The sequence below is a fragment of the Pinus tabuliformis genome, chromosome 2_2 (assembly GCF_031772625.1).
Source record: "Pinus tabuliformis cultivar Carrire ecotype Pingquan chromosome 2_2, CPIR1, whole genome shotgun sequence".
NCBI classification, from domain to species: domain Eukaryota; kingdom Viridiplantae; phylum Streptophyta; class Pinopsida; order Pinales; family Pinaceae; genus Pinus; species Pinus tabuliformis.
In genome coordinates, this window is record NC_142300.1 from 928857694 (window position 1) to 928880180 (window position 22487).

General features: G+C 35.0%; 1 pseudogene; it reads right to left on the bottom strand.

Annotated features, from left to right (window-relative positions):
• LOC149196164 (cell division cycle 20.2, cofactor of APC complex-like) overlaps positions 1–3058 on the bottom strand; it is a 35226-nt pseudogene extending 32168 nt beyond the window's left edge.
• Between the last annotated feature and the right edge of the window lie 19429 nt (positions 3059–22487).

Sequence of the window (22487 nt, forward strand, 5' to 3'; positions counted from 1 at the left end):
TCTCCTCATTATTTTTGTCTCCCATTCGCTGAAATTCAATAATGGTTTCCTGCCAAGGTTCAGGAATGACAATTGAATGATTGTGTGCAACAAACGAATCATCATGTGCTTGTATCTCCTCTCCATGCTCACTCCTAGATGTTTCACCTGATTCCTATACACAACACACTTTAACTTGTTAGAATAACATTATACCTCCAATTTAATTATTTCATTATTCATAAAATATTATAAACAACTAACCTCGATCCATAATCAATAATTATTTTTTCCCCTTGATTTATGATGTGTTATCGAAGCCCTTGGGAACCATGTAATAAAGCATATTTTAAGTCTTCCTCTAAAGCTTCCTTTTGAAACTGGTGAGCCTACATTAACAAAGATAATCATATTTATAAGGTAAAATAACTAATAAGATACAATTAACTCAATGTGACCATGGTTATTTTTCCTAAAATAGAAAATATAATAGATGGAAATATCACTTACCATGCCACCACGAATATTATTATATCCACCAGAGCCTAATTTGTGAGATCCAATTTTTGACACCCTAGCTTGGGTTGCTTTTCTTGTATCTCAGAGGCATCTCTTAGCTCCTCCTTTTGCAGATGGAATATAGTTTGGATTTTTGTGGACTTTCCTCTTAAACTTGGCATCTTTCATAAGTTCATCCCACGTCACTTGGTCGTTGATCCAAGCTGGACGTGGATACATCAAGTTTTTTGTCAACTTTGACCTTAAATTGGACCTCTTTGAGTGAATGTATTTACTTTCAATCTCTAAAATAAGTTCCTTATCAAATCCAGGATTACCAAATGCTATTACTACATCTTTAAATTCTTCTTCTTTTTTGGCATTGGTTTGTTTCCTTCAATCCATTTGGATGGTATTTCCAAATAATTGTTATGCATGACGAAAAATAAAGTGATAAAATTTCAACCCCATTTCATCCTTCAAGACATTTCCTTCTGAAGTGAGCAAGATTGTAACTTCTTGCATTCCTTTTGTGGTCACCGATGATATTGTTGTAGTCTTGGGGATTGAGGAAGATGCCCTTATAGGTACATTAGGCACTTTGTCACTTACTTCTTGCATTTACAATGAAATTGTGGAGCTGTTAAGAACCCAACCAAAATATGAAACTATTTTTCATTTCTAAAATAATTATCCTAAACGTAACAAATAAAATTATAAAAAATAAATAAAAAATTACCCATTGATCTCTTGTAGGAGCTACACTCTCCAACAATGGCATTTCCCATAATTAAATTCGTTCAATTATTTCTTGTTTCATTTGAACATTTTCAGGAATAGTTGGTAGGAGCCTTAACATTCTTGTTTGTGAGACTATAAGACTCAAATAAACCTGTTCCGATCCTGGTGGGAGAATTTTGATTGAACCCACATTTGATGTAAAGGGCATGTTATGGGGTTCTGGTCTAGGTGTAGATGGCATAACATGACCCTCTATACCAACAGATTGTATACTTGTTGGAGTCACCCTAGAAACATCTTGCAAGGCACAAATATAAATAATAAGATGGAATAATAGATGAATAATGTCGAAATATGTAACTAGGTTCCGTCTTCATAATGACATATGTAATCACAATTCTATGTAATTTATGTAAAAAAAGGAGAAATAAGATTATTTTTGTTATGATTGAGGCATGGGTTTCATGCTCAAGGAATTGTATTCTAGATCAAGCTCTGATTTTGAACTCTTAGTATTGGTCATTGAGTCGTTGTCATAAAGACCCATTTGGGCATGTTACATATTGCATAATTTTTTTTTGTTTGAGTCAAATATAGTCAAATGACCCTCCAAGACCAAGTCAAGATGTTCCATAAGCAACCATACTATAACTTAATGGAACACATGAAGAAGCAATTCCCATTATAGAATGAAAATATCTTAGAAGACTCATTAAAAGAAGGTCATGAAGATGGCAAATGATCAATGAAATGTATAGTACCATTGCAAAGAATCATGGCAACCAAAATACTAAGAACTACAGATAGGTGTCTATGAGGTATGTATAATAATTTTCTTTTAAAGGGTCCATCATAAGATGTAGTAGGGTTGAATTTATGGGTTTATATTTTAAGAAAACCCTAGTATTTAGAAACCTTAATCTTAAGATATTTGTTCCTATGACTTGATTTCTAGGGCATGGGATAAACTCTAGAATGACATAAAGGGAAAAGAGTATGATCTAAGGTTTGAATTTAAGAAACCCTAAAATGACATCTTGATTACATAAAATCCCTAGAAAAGTAACTTGAAATCATGTTTTGGAATAATATATTGCTTGGGTTACTTGCTAAAATAATATTGTAGGTACAAGAAGTAAAAAACGGATGGGGTGATCCATTGTAAGGCATGATGAAAGAAGGGAACTATACAAACCCTTAGATACTATTCATAATATAGATGAATAGCAAGGAAAAAGTAAAAGATGAAAGACCTTTTCCATGGTTGAATACATCTTTGCAAGAAGGCGTCATGGTAAAAATAAAAATTGGAGAAAGAGCTCATAGCTGAAGTAAAAGTCTACATACTGGTAGAAGTCATCATAGGACAATGTATCTCTTGGTAACCTCATAAATCATGGAGTCATTGTGAAAGAAATTTATTAAATATATGCCCTAGATTTCTCAACAAATAACATAATCAATTTCACGCAAATAGATGGTTGAATCTTACATTTTTCATAACATTGGATGTATATGGGGGCATTAATGATCCCTGCATGCCAACATTGGGTGTATTGAGGGGCATAAATGAATCCTACATGCCAACAAAATGCATGCTTAGAAAAAACACAAATATTAATAAATAGATATAGTGAAATAAGTTAATTAAATGCACAAAAATATTGATCAAGTTTTACCACTAGCATTACCTTAGATGTATTAAAAGGTGTTATAGGGGTCGGAACGACTTTACAGATTGCCTGCATTCCACAAACATAAATTAGTGTAATATAATAAGGAACATAAGATAGTTGAACCTATAAAAGACAGTATTCAAGCTTACCTCATGCATCATCATAGCAACGTCTTGCCCTCGTGCATTTGTTAACATTTCCATAAAAGTAGTTAAGATCATTGAATCTCCCATAGTAGCATTGGTAAAACCCATGGGCACATTCTTAAAAAAATATATAATAACATGAAAATAAGAAAACCTTGATCAAAAAACCGATAAGAAAATAGAATCGATATCACCAAATATATATATATATTTCAGGTAAAAACTTAAACATTCAAATTACTTGATGTTCTTTACAATTAAAAACTCATTACTTAAATTGTAAAGAAAAATTATATTGTAGTGAATCCTTACAACTATCTTAAAGTAAACATAGTGATAAAAAAATGTCATCCTCACAAGTAAAACATTAAACATTCAAATTACTTAATGTTCATTACAATTAAAAACTCAATGCTTAACTTGTAAAGAAAAATTATATTGTAGTGAATCCTTAAAACTATCTTAAAGTAAACATAGTGATAAAAAATGTCATCCTCACATGAAATCTCCTCATATGATGGCATATATACCCCATCATTAATAGACCCTAAATCCACAAATAAATTAATACCATCATTTTCATAGTCTTCATCACCTTCAACTACAGGTAAATTAAAATCAATGAATTCATCATCTTCATGGATTTGATGCCCATGTGGTTTCTCATGTCCTTCAGACACTTCAGTAAACTCGTCTTGGTCTTCATCTTGGTCAGATGCATCATTGCCAATAAATTCTTTATCATCTCCATCTTGGCCATCTATGTCTTTAGGGGGAACTTCTGTATCTTCAAGTAAATCATGGTGCTCTACATCTTGAAAAAATGTTACTCTTCATCCTCTTGGATCATAATCAATCACAAATGGCCAACCAGGTTGTTCTAAATTTGGAATGAGAAAATTTTGGTCACATTGACTTGGAAACACATAAGGTTCAAAAGTGGCTTCAAACCTAGATGTATTGATCATATGGCATCCATTATTATGGAGCAAGATAGTTTTTTCTTCTCCCACTGCGATAAGCTTGTACCATTCAACACAAAAAATAACTTTCTTGAAAGACATACAGTCAAGCTCTATAATGTCCTCCAACACTCCATCGTAGCGAAGAGTTCTTTTGATTGGTTGTCTATCATTTGCATGTGAACGAAATTCCACCTCAAATGATGTTGAAACTCCACAATCATAAGTTTTTCTCTTTTCATCAACTTTTCTGATGCGAAAATGATGACCAAAATTCCACATTCCTTTGTAATATCTTACCTAAATTCATATAAATATCAACTAATTAGATTCAAGGATATGAAATCTAACAAAAACTTTATTAAATATATGCAATATATTAATATATATCACCTCCCCATTTATAGATCCTTTAATGAAATTCAATTGTTGTTGTGTTACTCTATCATTCCCTTTTGTTGCCTCATGTTCAATATTGGTCTTTAGCCAATTCCATGAGCATCTCTCTGGCCACTTTCTTTTATGGCTTGCAAGCAATCCTTGAGTAGTGTTTTCACCATGTCTATTATATATATCGGCCCATGCATTTTCATCTTCTAATTTTTTTATTTTTATTTTTATTTTATTTTTATTTTTATTATTTATTTATTTATTTATTTATTTATTTTATTTATTATTTATTTTATTTCAGCGTACTTCTCCATCCATTCCAACATAAAGTCGGAATTGTATGCAACATACAAATGTAATGCCTCCCACTCCTTAGCATCTACAATGAAAAATGTATTTGTTCAATGAATTAATAATTATTTAAAGCCATGTAATATAAAACTTAAGATAAAAATAACTCCTAACATTTTTTTATACCTTTTATCCTATTTGAAGTCCCTTCACCCTCTATTTTTTCTCCTTCAAATGATTAAGATTGGTTATAATTCCATAATCGCGGAGCTTCAAGATGCAATTGAGGTAAGTACTCACTCAAATGAACCATGGCCTAGAAAACCATGTACCCCTCAACTATGGACCCTTCTGGTCGAGCCTTTTGCCTCACAAATTGTTTTAAGACCTTCATATATCTCTCCACGAGCCACATTGTTCGAATATGAATAGGAGCACACTATTCAATCTCTTCTACTAGGTGTACAAGGTAGTGCTCTTGAGAATTAAAGAAGCTTGGAGGGAAGCAGAGTTGAATATCACACATCAAAAGTGAAACATTCCTCTTCCAATACTTCAAGTCATCCTGATGTATCTCTTTAGATGAGACCCACCTACAAGTATTACAATAAAGACTTGTTATTTCTTGTAAACTAAAAGTAGAAACTCATATAAGGGCATAACCAATCGTGCACTTCAAATGATAAGAGTAATGGAAGAGTATGCATGATGGATTGAAAAATACCTCAGATATTTACATAATTTGTAAATAGTCAAAGTGACATTGTGGTCAAAAGTACTTGGTATTGCTATAGGAACCACATATTGTATGACCATTAACAAATAACCATGTTCAAATATGCATGAACTGATTTTATCACTATACTACCCTGACTATTAACAAATAACCATGTTCAAATATGCATGAATTGATATTTTCACTAGGATATACAATTTTCTAATTAAGTTTCCAACAAATATAACATGTGACAATGTTACCTTTATCCAGTTGTGCCAATCGTGTGTTTTTAGGCCTGAGAACTCTGATCCATCTCTTGTGAATACGTTTTTTAATGTCGCACCAAAGCCAGAAGGAAATCTTATGCTTTTCATAGTAGAAATGATGTTTTCTTTCTCATTTGATGTAAATGTCCATGGAGAATGAACATATGAGTTGTCTTCGTGCGACCACATGTTCAGCATGATATTGGAAACTCGAAGGTCCTTTCTTAACTTTATTTGTGCTTCAATTTTATTTCCATTTAGATGTTTCCACAACCACTCTGCCACATTTTTCCCGATGTGCATAGTATCAAATGGGTGGGCTATTGGAAAGCTCTCATAATATTCTAATTTGTAGAAAATATAGAGTCTTTTCATTCCTAGGGGAAAACCTATCCCTTCTTTTTTGTCATACATCACTTTCGACCTAGAAGGGTTCATCTTTATTGGATTCCTAATTTCCAATGCCTTTCCATTGAACTTATGTTTATCACACACTCAATAGCGATGATTTTGTCATAAGAATTGTCGATACTCATCATAGACTGTTTTATTGAGATCCCTTGACTAGATATGCAATAATTTTGGCCCATATGATGGACAACCATGTTTCCCCTTTGTTTGTAGTCCTAAAATAAGGTTGGAAACCATATTTAGTAAATGATAAAATGAACACAATAATTATAAATGTAATTTATATTATATTACCACAACAAATAGAGAGCCCGTGGACATCATGAATTGTCTAGATAAGAATCACATGAAATAGGAAGTTTCTATCATTGATAGGTCTTGATACATCAAACATATTTACACCATCCCATAATTCACGAAGCTCATCAATGAGGGGCTCCATGTATACATCCATATCCTTTACCTGATATTTCCCTAAGTGAACAAAGAGTTCTTTATTAGGATTAACTGAATTGAAATATTTTTATATAATCTTCAAGAAAGCATTGCATTCATATGTTCTAGTACCTAGTATGATAAGAGTTAACATTGCATGTTCCTTTTTCATTTCCATCCAAGGGGGAAGATTGTTGTTTATAATTAACACTGGCCAAACAGAATATGTTGTTCTAAGATCTCCAAAAGGATTGATGCCATCCATTGCTAGAGAAATTCTTGCATTCCTTGGCTCATTTCTTAAATGTGGCCATTTTACCTCAATCTCTTTCCAATATTTACTATCCGCAACCATACGCATGACACCATCTTGTCTCCTCCCTTGTGTATGATGATCCAGATATTTTTCCAAATCCTTGCATTTGAACATTCTCTCAAACCTTGGCTTTAGTGGAATAATACTTTATAAGGAACCTTCTTGGATACTTGATATTGACAATACCTATTTGTGTGACACATTGGGCATTGTTGTAAATTTGCATTATTTCCATAGTACAATATATGGTCATTTGGACATGCATCATATGTCTTGTACTGCATTCCAATGTCTTTCATTATTGAAGATACTTCTCTATGAGAATGAGGCAACTTATTGTCCTTTGGAAGTATTTTGTTTGCCAAAAGTCTGCAGAGTGCAACAAATGATTTTTATAAGTATACACAATATTCAAAACTTTTAAGACATCTAGAGCATTAATTTATAGGAATATCAATCCAACCTTAATATATCAATAAAGCATGTGTTTTTCAATCCATGTGTAACCTTCAAGTTCAACAACAACATAAGTGTCGCCAATATAGAAGATTCAACATTTGCATAAAGAGGTGTCCTAGCCAAATGAGCTAGGGGTGAATCAACAACTTCTTCAAAAGATGTGTATAAGTCTTGGATAAATTCATTGACACCAGCCTCATTTATCTGTGAAGTGGCTTCATCCATAAATGTGTCTTGTCCTTCATCTTGAGAGTCGCTATTATCAATATCATCTGTTGGTTCTTCAGGAATATTGGGAACCAGAAGCGGCTTTTCATAAATAAAAAAATCAAATGAAATGATCAATAATAATGTATTAAATAATGTGCATATTTATTTATTATAAGAATAACAATTTGTTAATTATAATGTACCTCTTCTATATAAACTCCATGGTCCAATCTATGGATACCAACAAGCCTTCGCTTCTTTAGTTTCCTATTTTGGCACATTTTGCAACTGCAATATATCATTTCATTGAAGTATTCATCTGTACCTGGAGTAGGTCTTGTTGCCCATTCATCTGAATATTCAGATGATGATGTGCTATTTCCTTGAATGCACCATTTTTTTTAAACAATAAGACTGCAATTTTTAACTTGAGTATTACTTCTTTTTCAAGAGAACATGACCAATGAATAAACCTAGGGAGTGAATCTATGAATATGTAGTTTTTCAGTGTATTTTTTGGCTCTTTGATCACTTGATTGTTTGTACTTTTATTTTTTTGTTGTTTCAAGGTAGTGTTTAGTGCTTCTGTAGGAATTAGGTATGAAAACAAATGAGATCTAGGTTCAAAACCCTAAACAAAACTATACCAATGTGTTGAGTGAGCATTGAAGATCTATCCAACACTTTGAGGCAAGCTTATCAGAGTGTTCCAACAAGCATCTAACTGGTCACAAACAAACTTTTGAAGTATCATTTTAGAGTTATTTCTAAAAATAAATCCAACCTCTAACTAAATCAGCAACATAAATACTACAAATACCAAAAGAAACATAAATATCCAGTCTGCCATTTTGTATAGAATAACGTAATAGAAATATGCAGAGAAAAGTTTGTGGACACTAGTTAGGATCATTACATAAATAAATGTTGAAATATATAAACCATAAAAGTATTCTAAAATATGTTGGTTTAAACTTTTATGCATGTAATACTAATTTCATTGAGGCCGTTTTGTGATTAAAATGCATGTAGTGAATGTAGACCAATTCAAACTTTAAAAGCTACTAAATTCACATGATGTAGTCTTACTAAATTTACTAATATCTCTATAATATTTCTCGAAAACTTATATATATAAATACATTCTTTATTTTATTTTAATGTACAATTTTCTTTATCATATTCCCATAAAATATAGACTGATATCTATAATAACACAAACTAATATATGATTAATTCTAGACTTTAGTCTATTCCTTTAATTAAATTTAAATATATTTAATGACCAAACACTTATATCTTAATATTCGTATATCTTAGTGAAAATGTACCTACAGACTACTTACTGTTACTGACAATTGATCTTTGAAAAATATGATTGTGAAAAAACAAATTCTGAACCATCTCACATTTTTTATTTTTATGGAAAATTGATCCTTGATAATTCAATCTTGATGAGTTCATTGCATTCAACTTAAATAAATCCCCCTATGTGTTTTCTGATGATCACCCGTTTCATGATGTAGGCAAAGAACAAGAACATGTTGCATATTTGGAAAGGGGCTTCAAAATTGAAAAAAATAATGAAGACTACTGGGGATGAAGTTTAATCACATCTCTAATGAAATTTGTGTTAGGTTTGAAAGATACTTGTGCTTTCATGTCAGAGATGCAAACTGAGACATGTTCTCCAGGATCATGGTAACGTTGATCTTGATATTACCCAAACAATTGTCTAAAATTGAAGGAGTTTGTTGTGATCAAGATTCCTGATAGGCGTTGCAGTTCGTATGTCACAATTCGACCTTTGTCAATTTATTTCATGAATTTGATGAGCAAGACAACCTGAAAAATCTAGCAAGTGTTAGCAGAGGTACACTACACCCCTTTGATGCACAAGAAGTTCAATTATCAAATGATCAATGAAGGTGGTGTTAAAGCCGCTACCCAGTTCTATATTCTAGCGTCCACCTAAACAATGAATGGGAATATGCCTTTGATGGCAAGGGCTAGATGCTCCCTAGATTTACAAAAGAAGAGGGCATACTAAAGGCCCTGAAGATAGAGTAACACCTATCCCTCAGCATTTATGATATATCACGAGTACCACTGTGTGTAGAATTAAAGGAATTTATTATGCCAGATACTGAGGAGGATAATCTGTGTAGATAATACTATCTTAATGAGTAGCATTCAGGTGTTTATAACACTATTCTACATAAGATCTGGATATCAAAATCAGAGTCCCCTACAGATACTTCTTCAAGGCACCTCTGATTTCAAGCAGAATTAATAGGCTAGGATGAAAATATATGAAAAATGCATAATTACATATTAGAGTACATTATGGGTGTTGCTAAATGTTGTTAGTAACTTAAATTCAGATTAATATAGCATAGTTGGAAGCATCAAAACTTTGGGTTGGAAGCATCAAAACTTTATTGGGATCACAATATTAAAACAAGTCAAATGTCCTTTCTATAAAGTTGGTGCATTTATTTTTTAAATAATCATATTGAAAGGCCAATGTTGTTGAATATAATGACAATCTTGAGGAGTAAGAAGGAGATCTGGTATTGCGTGGTACACGATGTAGACCAAGGCATTTTTATAAATATAAAAGATGAGATCTAGGACTTTAATGTTGTGAATATCTATAGAAATCACAGACAGATTCTGCATGATAAATAACTTTACAAATATCATGCCACTCCACCTTCTCTTTGTATAATAATAATATACATTTGTGTCAACTCATGATTTTTTTTTTCAATTATTTTGTTCATCCTCCACAAACACCATGAAAAACAATGGGAGCGCATTAATAAGTTGGTGATGGGAAAGGCACATTTGGTTTTTAAATTGCAAAATGTAAACCTTGAGTCCATGCCAGTAGCAGTCAGATCAGCAAGGCTGATGATAATAACACTGAGAGAATTGATTTGTCTATATTCAGGATAGTGGAGAAAGTGGATACACACAGTAGACTAAATGTTGCCTCCACTTTTGGAGTCCATAGCCATGATCAACATTGTTGCCAATTGAGGGTTGAGACATGGTGTGATAGTGATTGACACCATTCTCTTCCCAGGACTCTAAATCATATGATGGAGAATTATGCATGAGAAACAGTATCAGGGAAAACTCTCCCTGTGCTTTTGTTTAGGATTTATATAACAACATTTAGAAGTTGGATTAAAGTGAGAGATTGTAGAAAATTAAATGAAATTCTGGTTGGTTGACTCTCTGCAGTTATGGATTAAAAATATTACACAACTGAGATCCATATTTAAAAGAGAATTAATCATGCCCAGCTCACTGAGCGAAATGAAGATTGGGAGGACTAGAGTTGCTTTAGCTGGAGTCATCCTTGTGGGCTTTTTGGTGGTGCTAGCTGTCTTCTTGAGTAGCCCAGGTACATGATTGACTCTGCCTTTTAATCATGCTCTTGAAAAGTAAAGAAGAACATTCCTTTTTGGGCCATGAGCTTTCACGCTTTCACTTCTTGAAGGTACAACATGATAGAGGAAAACACAATGTCCTTCATGGCTCCTTTTCTTTGCTTGATGGGGAGGAAGGAATACGATTGATGAGAAATGAACGTGCTCAAACAAAAACCTTGGTACAATGAGCCTATGCCACTGTGAAATTATTGCTCTTGTAGATATTTATGCCCAAATATCCAATAATTATGACAATATGTATTACTTGTGTCACTTTTCTTTCGTCATGGTTAAACGATTCCATAAGAAGTTAGCAAGTGTTAGCATATGTACACTACACCCCTTTGATGCACAAGAAGTTCAGTTATCAAATGATCAATGAAGGTGGTGTTAAAGCTGCTGCCTAGTTCTATATTCTAGCATCCACCTAAACAATGAATGGGAATATGCCTTTGATGGCAAGGGCTAGATGCTCCCTAGCTTTACAAAAGAAGAGGGCATACTAAAGGCCCTGAAGACAGAGTAACACCTATCCCTCAGCATTTATGATATATCACGAGTACCACTGTGTGTAGAATTAAAGGAATTTATTATGCCAGATACTAAGGAGGTTAATCTGTGTAGATAATACTATCTTAATGAGTAGCATTCAGGTGTTCATAATACTATTCTACATATGATCCGGATATCAAAATCAGAGTCCCCTGCAGATACTTCTTCAAGGCACCTCTGATTTCAAGCAAAATTAATAGGCTAGGATGAAAATATGTAAGGATCTAAACATGAGGTGTTATATTTATTTGTAAAGATTGTATACATAGCCGGAGATAATTGTATTAGATGTGGAGATGAGTCTATTATGGTGCATTCATAATAATGTATTTTGATAATACATTTTATGTGTTTTTGCTAAAATATTTTGTTTATACTATCATGAAATTTTTATAATTAGCATAGTTCCATCTTAATTTAGGATCTATCAAGTGTTGAGAGGGGTCAAATCTCTCAACATAAATATTTTATTTATAACCCGCTCTCCATAGCTTCTTGACTTTAATTAACATCGTTACTGGGCAACCATGGATATAACATCCATCGAGAAGGGTAGCTGCCACTGTGACAACATATGGATCACTACATCTTCTTGCTATTGTAAATTATGAGATGATTTAGAAGAAGGGTTTATGTTTATTATTATAATCACCCCACCCCACCCAACCCAACCCAACCCAACCCACTAGATATTCACACTAGTGAAACCAACGAGGTTGCATATATGGTGCTCAACAAACAATCAACGTCCCTAACAAACAAGAATCAATTTGCATATAAATTATTTAAATAAATTATCATCAGTTTATATTAAGCTGTGAAATCAACATTTGAAAAGCAATGCAATGTTTACATTTTAAGGAATTACAAGGACCCGTAGATTCATTTATGGCCTGTTTGTGGATAGGATGGGATGCTCAAAAGAAAAATCACAATGAAGATGTCCCATCTTGGGAGCTCATACAATTTGAGAGCTCATCTTTCTTAATGGAAGGATTCCGGGCTGATTCAAGGGATAGATTTGAACAGTCAATGCATTACTACCATCAAGTGGTTGATATCTGTGTCGATCCTCTAATCACCACACCCTAATTATATTATCATCATCAATTGGCATTCTTCATCGATTAAACAACTTTGGGCCCATACCTGGAAACGAGTATGATGGTAGATTTTCTATTGACATAGATGAAGGAATTTTATATGACCCCACATAATTACTCTGTTGCCCAATTGAATGTTCAGAATTCAACCTCAATTGGTTCGCATCATCGTGATTACCTTTATCGGGATGGTTTACTGGGGCTGGATTAAGTAAGAGCTTCGGGCCCATTCCAAGAAATGGGCATGATGGTAGATTTTGAAGTGAATTTAATATGAGCCCAAGTAACTATTCCTTTGCCAAATTGAATAACTCGACCTAAACATTTCCATTGTTGGTCTTTTGTTGCCACCGTCGTCGTGATTGGCATATTCAAATGCTATCGTTTGCTCCACTCAGCTTGCAGCCATTAATGGATTATTCTGCAATGTACTTTCTCCTGTAAATCCATTAGCTTAAATGATGCAATAGAGGAAACTCATCCATTAGCTTATTAAAAAGTCAAGGGAATGGGGTCCTTTCAATGGTACCATCTAAGGAGGACTTCTTGGCTATGGAGAAAGGGAACCCTTTTCTTATTTTATACTGATTTCATTATTTTTAAAAACGGATTTAAAGGGCATTTCATTGGGTTCAAAACAGGAGTGTGAAGCTATTCTACTTATTTTTTTGGTGCTTACAAGATTAAAATTGTTTATATATGTAGCTTCAAAGGGATAGGCTCCAAATTTAGTAACTTTTGGCGATTCTCTTATTATCATAACTTAAGTGTGTGGAAAATGTAGAATGGAATGACGTTCTAAAGTCCACTATTCAAGGAGATTTCAAGAATGAAATATATTACACAAGCACATTTTGCAGAGATTGTATACAAACATATGTATACAAATCTTTGCAGAGATTGTATGCAGAGATTTTTTAGATCCTTGAATATATGCAAAGTTTTAGGGATTTTGGATATCAACAATTTACTTCCATAGGGACTCCCACATCCACTTTTCCTTGAAATCTCAACTCCAAGATGCTTGAGAGATCCACAATGCATTGGTACCCACTCATACTCTTTGTATGTAATTAACACAAGTAACACCTTGTCACTCGAAGTTTCCAAATCCATTTTTCATTCTTCTACAGATTTTCTCAAGTCACATCACATTTTCATGACCTACAATCCCGCTACTATTTTTTTCTACCACATATTCCTGTTGCATGTACTATATATTTCAAGGAAATGTACCTTACCACAGACGAAAACTACTTCAAACCAACATAACTTTTTGTTTCAGTACTGCATCATGACTCTTCATAACTCTAGAGACTCAGACAAGTCACAAGACCCTTGTACCATTCAGCTCTTGGCAGAGAAGATCCAATAGCAATGTTTCCAATAAATCCAGTTCTCGTTGGAGCAACCATTGTAAATAACAACAACATAACAAGTTTCAAGCCAAAATGATGCAAGACATGTTGCCCATTATTTCAAAGCGTGACTCTTGATTTATGAGGTAAATATAGAAGACATTGTGGAAGCTTCTTGGTTGTCAATTGAGGTTTTCCACCTCATTCCATCCCCAAACTAACAAACATACTGAGATAATCAAAAGCAAGATTGCACGAAGTGGGAGAATTTTTTAGAAGCAAAGCATTGGGAGCATCATCTTCTAGAATCCCTCAAAAGTGAAACGTCCAAGAAGCATATATAAATCTCTGTGTGTTTTTATTATGGATAAGATTATGGCTAGAAATTTTTCTCTAGTAGATAAGAAATGTATATCTGAAGTAGAGATCAAAGAGTTAGAAAAAGAGGAAGAAATCATTGACCCTACTAAATGGAATCCTCCTGAACTATCCAGTAATGATGTATATAAGAATAATATTATTCATCTCTTAAGGAATAAAGTTTTGTTAAAACAAGTCGAAGTAAAAATCAATGTGTTTGGACCTGCTACTCAAATAGTTGCACTTAATATTTTTCACTGATGAAGATATACAAAAATTTCAAAAATATGTCCAAGAAAAAAGGTAATCCTATCTCCATTTTGGAGGTATAAGAATAGGGTTGGAACCCCTTTTCTAAAGAGGAATTAATACTCCTTGCATGGTTGAACTGTTTGATATCCGTCATAAGGAATATGAACATGCAAGAATAGGTACAATAATGGGAAATTTAGCTACTAGTTGTCCGTATGGTACTATATATCTAGACTATGTTGTTAGCTTAACAAATAAGCATATTAAGCATGCATGGAAACTACTAATCGGAGTCCAAGGAATTATTATGGTTGATGAAGCTGAATATCTTTCAGTAATGGTACAAACTTCATTCCAGCTTAATGATACTGCTCATCCAAAACTAAAACAACATGTGTTAAAAGATTGCATAACAACTGGTACTTCAAATACTGAGGTAGAGGGAGTTGGTTATGAAGAAGTTGGTCTTCCTTCCGATTGGTATTTTCAATATCAATCTTTAGAGGGTCAAAAAAAATGAGAAAAATATCCAAGAAAAATTGTGACTAGGAATGGTCAAATATAGTTTCTACAAGATATGCAAGAAATTCCAAAAACAATCATTAAGCCACCAAGATATAGTTTTTCTAATCATATGAATAAATCCCAAATTGTAAATACAGAAGCATCATCTAGTAATAGTCAGTCCAAGTTCCATATTCCAGAACACAAGGGATTGTATGTTCCAGATGAAAAACCGTTTTTGTCTAAGGCTTTCAAGATCAACTCAATACGAATTCCATATGAACCAAACGTTCCAAAACATTATAAATCTTTACTTGGTTCATTAAAAGAAGATACGTGTCCATTAAAATCCTTTCAAATTCCAAATGAATCTAGAGCTACATCATAAGAATGGAATTATAATAATCATAGATTTTCCTATGTTGGAAAATGGCCTCCCAAAACAAAATATAGTACTACAAGTTCAACAAACTATAAACAAACAACTACAAGAGTTGATTGTGCTCCAATGATAGAAAATATGCCAGTGATCCAAAGGATCTTAATGAACTTTATCAAATCAAAAATAACATAGCCAATTGGTGTCATCATGCAGAAAGTGCAATAAATGATTTGGGATCACAAGGATACTTAATATTGTAGAATTTAAAGCTAATTCATGATGAACAAACTCAAGCCAAAATAGAAAAATAAGAATGAAGAAGAATCAGAGAAGAAAAGAAAAAGAATAAACGAGAAATATCAAAGTTTGATAACTTAAGATCTTTCACAAGAATGACATATGACTCTGAAGATGATAGTGAATCAACTTGTTTCTTAAAGAAAGAACCAGAAAAATACCTTTCACTTTCAGAGGGGAAAAGTAGTAGAAAGAAAGAAAAAGGAACTAAGTTTGAAATTAAACCGGAATTAAAAAAGAGTCAGTTGAATATGACTAAAGCTGCAAAGTTGTGTCTTGATTTTATAAGACCCAGTCTCAACAAAGCCCACATCTTTCAATATGTTCCTAAATACCCAAAAGTTGAAGAAAGTCTAATGGAAGCCAACAATAATGGCTATATTTTAGACTTAGATGAAATAGATAATATGACAGATGCAATAAGGGTATGGATTGGTCCATTATGGAAAATCCAATATACAACTAAATTAGATAACAATGCCATATTTTGGATAGCTGAAAAAAGAATGAATAGAATATTATATGATTGGTGGATGTCTCCATCTCAAGAACAAAGAGATGCAGTCATCTCAATAGGGTTAGATATATTAGAAAAACTTCTCAATACACAATTTTATGTTGAACCACATGATACAAAGAAACAAGACATGTCTAATTTGTCCAGAATGGAAATTAGCGATTCCAGAAAACTAGAAAATTTTTCCCAAGAATATTTTTGAGTGGTCATGAAAGAAAATATTCAAGATGATTTCATGACCAAAGTTACATTTTGTTATAAACTACCTCATAATATATGTGAACTGGTTATGAAAGATCTAGAAAAAGAAGGAAAAAACTTGAGTTCAATTTATTGGGTTGATTTAATCCACTTATGCAAAGAAAAGTTAAAATATCTTTGTTGGCAAAAGAATGCTCAAGATAATGCTATAAATCCTTCTCAAGAATGTTGTAGAGAAGTGCTTCCATGGATGCCAATGAAGAAGAAAAATCATAAGAAAAGATATGGCAAATATAAGATCAAGAAGATATCTAATCTTAGAAAACCATTTAAAAAATACAGGTACATTAAAAGAAGACAAAATGCTATAAAAGAAAGTTGTTACTTCATATGTAAAGAAAAAGGTCATTTTGCGGCAAAATGTCCAAAAAGCAAGTCTTCAAAGCTAAAAAAATGTACAAAAATAGATGAATTTGTAGATAATTGGCTAGTTGTTGTTGGCTTATGGGGGCCTGACCCAGGTTCGGAGTTATTTATCCAAACAAATCCCTACACTACTGGCCCTTTCGGCATCAGCCCGCGGAGCGCGGACTGAAGTCTCACCCAAAGAAGTATGGGGGGATGTTGGAACCAAATTTCTGCACCCTTGAGATGTTTGTGATGTAGGTTTATTCCAACTAGACCTACCTTCGTGCAGGTCGCTTCGTGCACTGTTCTACCCTTCGGTACCTTCGTGATTTGTTATAATTGATTTTTGCGCAGCCCTAACCAGGGGCTTAAGTCCTTTCGTGCTGCTACGGCAGCGAACTGCGCTATTTCCCAAACTAGACTAAGTATCTTACTTATCTTAGTGAAAGACCTTAATCATCTTCGCGTAAACAGATCTTCCTACTTGCGTTCACTTAATCAATACATGTTGGAAATAATACTGAGAGGGGGGGGTGAATCAGTATTATCAAGCAATTTACCAAATCTTCCTTATTTGATCTTTTGAATTATTCTTGCATATCAGTACCATAAAATAATGAGCATGAATAAAGAATATAGACAGTCACACCAAAGAACACAAGATGTAAGGTGGAAACCCAATGCGGGAGAAAACCACCTGCTGCAATATGTCTCTATCTTCTTTCAAGAAATTCTTTTTACAATGATTTTGTACTGGTGCAGTCCTTTACCAGCACGCAGGCTGCAACCTGCAGAGAGCTACAACTCTCTCTCGTTTTCCAGTCTCTCCTGGAAGGGAGCTACAACCCCCTACTTCTTTTCATGAAGAATCAAATGATTAACAAGTATACAACAGATACAGTCCACTACAGATATCAGATCAGTAATTACAGAAATAACCCAGAACACCTTATGAACAGAAATATACAGTCAACAGATCATCTTAAGACAGGGATGCATATTTTCTTTCTGTGACCTGCGACTGGACGCAGTCTACCTTCCACTGTTCTGCGTGCCGACGCACTGTTCCTCTATGCCTTGCTGCGACCGGCGCACTCAGAAACACTATCGCTCCGCGTCTTTTGCTTCAGAGACGCACCCAATAACACAGTCGCGCCGCGTCCTTTGCCTCAGAGACGCACCTGAGCCTTTACTGTACTGTGTCCCGGCGCACTTTCCCTTCACTGAACCTGCGTCCCTTCAGATATAAAAGATATGAGGACTTCAGAACCAACCCAAACACACAGATCCACAGATCTGATCATGCGCCATAGAGATCACAGTCCATTAGAAGATTCGCCTTCATAGATCTGGACTAGATCTCACCAAAAGATGTTCAACCAAGATGATGCCAAATCCAAATGAACTCCTTTGCTTTATATAGGCAAGCTTCTCCCCAAAACATGGAACAAAACCACGAGCCGACACCATAGAAACACAAAACCGTCGGCTAGATACCACACAAGAAACCCCCACGAGCTTTTCTCTGCCTTGAAATGTGTGCACTGGGCGGACGCACCTCCTGAACGGCTGGCCTGCGTCCCTGGACGCGGGTTCTGTATGGTATACCTGCGGGGACGCACTTTCTGAACATATTTCCTGCGTCCTTCTTGATTTATCACCTGAATGGGTTTGCCATCAAGGACAACACCTGAATCATAATGCCAACAAACTCCCCCTTTGGACTTGATGGCAACCACATAATCTTCAGCTTCATTCTCCCCCTTTGACATCAAGGGCAAAGGGTATGCTCCCCCTATGCTCATGCATCTCCAGATCTGTAACCAGAAATCCATCATGAAGGAGATAGAGACATATTGCAGCTATTTCCAAGATCTCCTTCTCCATAATGCCAACAATGCATTATGTGCTCCCCCTGAGCCTATACCACCAATAGGAAGATGATCAACAGTAAGATGATGCATCAACAACCCCCAGCTTTTGCCTGAGGTATTCAAAAGTGTCCCTGGGCAACGGTTTGGTGAAAATATCAGCAACTTGTTCCTTAGAAGGAACATACTCCAACTTGACCTTCTGTTCAAGTACTTGTTCCCGGAGAAAATGGTACTTGATTGGTATGTGCTTGGTTTTTGAATGCATAACCGGATTCTTTGAGATGCTGATTGCACTTGTGTTGTCACATAAGATAGGGATTGGAGGAGTACAAGTGATTTGATAATCCTGCAAATTCTGCATCATCCAAAGGAGTTGGGTGCAACAAGATGCAGCAGCAACATATTCTGCTTCAGCTGTAGACAAGGCAATTGAACTCTGTTTCTTGCTGAACCAAGAGACCAGTCTGGAACCCATAAAGAACGCACCACCACTTGTGCTTTTCCTGTCATCCACGCTTCCGGCCCAATCTGCATCTGTATAGGCATGAAGAGTAAGATCTGTATCTCTAGGATACCATAAGCCATAATTTTGAGTCCCTTGAAGATATTTGAAAATTCTCTTCACTGCTTGAAGATGAGTCTCCTTCGGATTTGCCTGAAATCTTCCAACTATTCCAACTGCATGCATGATGTCTGGTCGGGTACCTGTCAAATATAGTAAACTTCCAATCATAGATCTGTAGGTTGGTTGATGTACTGCTGCAGATTCATCATTTGCACTGAGACTACATCCTGTGACCATGGGTGTACATACTGGTTTTGCATCTTCCATGCCATATTTCTTCAAAATCTGCTTGAGATACTTGGTTTGAGATAAAAAGATTCCTCCTTCCTTCTGTTGGATTTGCAAACCAAGGAAATATGTCAGTTCTCCTAGCAAGGACATTTCAAATTCTTTCTGCATGACTGAGGCAAAGCTTTGACTCATAGCTTCTTCATTGCTGCCAAAAATAATGTCATCTACATACACAACAAGTATTAGTAATTTGTCATTTTCAACTTTTATATACAGATTGCTATCTGCTGAACCTTTTAAGAAACCTTGTTGATGAAGATATTTGTCCAACCGGTAGTACCAAGCCCTTGGAGCTTGTTTGAGACCATAGAGAGCCTTTTTCAATCGGCATACAAGATTTGGATCATTTCCAAGAATGAACCCATCTGGCTGTTCAATGTACACTTCTTCTTCCAAGTCTCCATTCAAAAAGGCTGATTTCACATCCATTTGAAATACTTTGAAGTTCTGAAAACTTGAGAGAGCAAGGAACATTCGGATGGCCTCAAGTCTTGCAACAGGAGCAAAAGTTTCTTCAAAGTCTATTCCTTCTTGCTGCGCATACCCTTTACAGACGAGTCTGGCTTTGTTTCTAATTACTTCTCCATTTTCATTCAATTTATTTTTGAAGACCCATTTTGTTCCAATAACATTCTTATCTTTTGGTCTAGGAACCAGCTCCCAAGTGTTGTTCTTTTCGATTTGCTCAAGTTCTTCATCCATTGCTTTCACCCAACATTCATCTTTGCATGCCTCTTTCACATTTTGTGGTTCAGTAGAGGAGAGTAATGCCAAATAACTTGAAGCTTCTGCAACTGTTCTTCTAGTTTGTATACCTGCTTCTTTTTGTCCCATGATCTGAGATTCTGGATGGTTCTTTTGAACATATCTGGATGGAGTCTTTTCTTCTATTCTTGTTCTTTCTTCTGCTTCTTCGTGAGGTCCTTCTTGAGATTGTTCTTGCGGTTCTTCTTCTTCATCATTCTGTCTTTGAGGGTAGCTTTCATCTTCTTCAATGTCTTCACGATGTATTTGCCTAGGAATGTATCCCTTCTCATCAACCACTACATCAATGCTGTCAACAATTCTGCCAAGTCTTTTATTGTAGCATTTGTATGCTTTGCTATGTGGAGAGTAGCCAAGAAGAATTCCTTCATCTGCTCTAGGATCAAGTTTGCCAAGCTGCTCCTCAGTATTCTTGATATAGCATTTGCTCCCAAAGATTTTGAAGTGCTTTACCGAAGGAGTTTTACCACTCCAGAGCTCATGAGGAGTTTGAGTGCTGTTCACTCGGACATTTGTCTTGTTGAGAATAATAACTGCCGCATGTGCAGCTTCACCCCAGAAGGTTGCAGGAGTTCCTGATTCATCAAGCATAGCACGAGCCATTTGCTGGATTGTTCTGTTCATTCTTTCCACTACTCCATTTTGCTGAGGAGTTCTAGCTGTAGAAAATTCTCTCCTTATCCCATGTTCATCACAGAAATCGAAAAATTCATTTGAAGTAAATTCCCCACCTCTGTTAGATCTGAGGCACTTAATTTTGTGACCTGATTCATTTTCAGCCAAGGCTTTGAAGGTTTTGAATTTTTCGAATGCTTCATCTTTGTGCTTCATAAGACCTAACCAAACAAACCTGGAGAAATCGTCAATAAATAATATCAAGTATTCCTCTCCTCTAGGTGTTCTTTTTCTGAATGGTCCACATACATCTGTATGTACTAGCTCAAGAGGCATGCTGGCTGATCCTTCTTTCTCTGGAAAGTTAGTTCTGGTTTGTTTTCCAAACTGACATGATCTGCATATGGTGTTGTCAGGAATTTTGATATCTGGAAGATCGCGAACTGCCTGATATTTGCAAGCTTTCCTTATTTGTGAGAAGCTTAGATGTCCCAACCTTCGATGCCATAACCAGTGCTCTTCATCCTTGCTTAGATAGCATTGTTGTTGTCCTTCATCAAATATGTATAGATTATTTGGAGTTCTTTTACCTTTGAGAACTGTTTTACCTGTATCAAGATCACGAACAAGACATCCATTTGATCTGAATATAACCTCGGTTCTTTGATCACACATCTGGCTTACACTTAGAAGATTATGCTTTAGTCCATCAACAAACAAAACATTTCCAGCCTTAACATCTTCTTTTAAAGGAGCAATACCTTTTCCTTTTATAGTTGCAGGAGTATCATTTCCAAAAGAGACTTTCTTTCCCTTTTCTAAATTAGAATAAGATTCAAGTTTTTCTTTATCACCTGTCATATGCTTTGAACATCCACTGTCAATGTACCATAGATTTTCTTGTCCTTCTGCATAGAATGCTATCCCACATCTTTCTGTTTGAGGTTCCTTTATTTTCCATGTTTTGGTGCCTGAGGTTTGTTCCCTTTTTTGTTCTTGTACCTTTCTTTCCGGAAACCTGCTTCTGCATTCAAAATCTTCATGTCCAAAATTATTGCAAATAGAGCATTCAACTTCATTTTCAAGAGCTGAAAAATTGTTATAGGTCCTTTTTGTAATCCCTGTCATACTTCTTTGTTTTTGAGCTTCCCTAGTCATGATTGTTTTATACGCAACACATTGAGCTGCTTTGTGACCAAAGTTATGGCAAGAAAAGCATTGTCCATTGAAGAAGTTTCTGCGATTATTGAATCTACCAGCCAACTGATTGTAATTTCTATTTTCATCTATTCTTGAACCAAATTGGGAAGATTTTACCTGTGGCTGGTTGTGGCTTTTGTTCACCCTTAAGCTGGATTGCCCCTGATAGTTTCTGTTTGACGTTTGTCCCTGCTTTACCTGATGATCTTCCTTGTGCTCTTGCTCATTTCTTCTTGCTGCATCAAGATAACTTTTTGAAGTGGATGCTTGAGAAGTTTCTCCATTATAGCCCAGACCTGTCT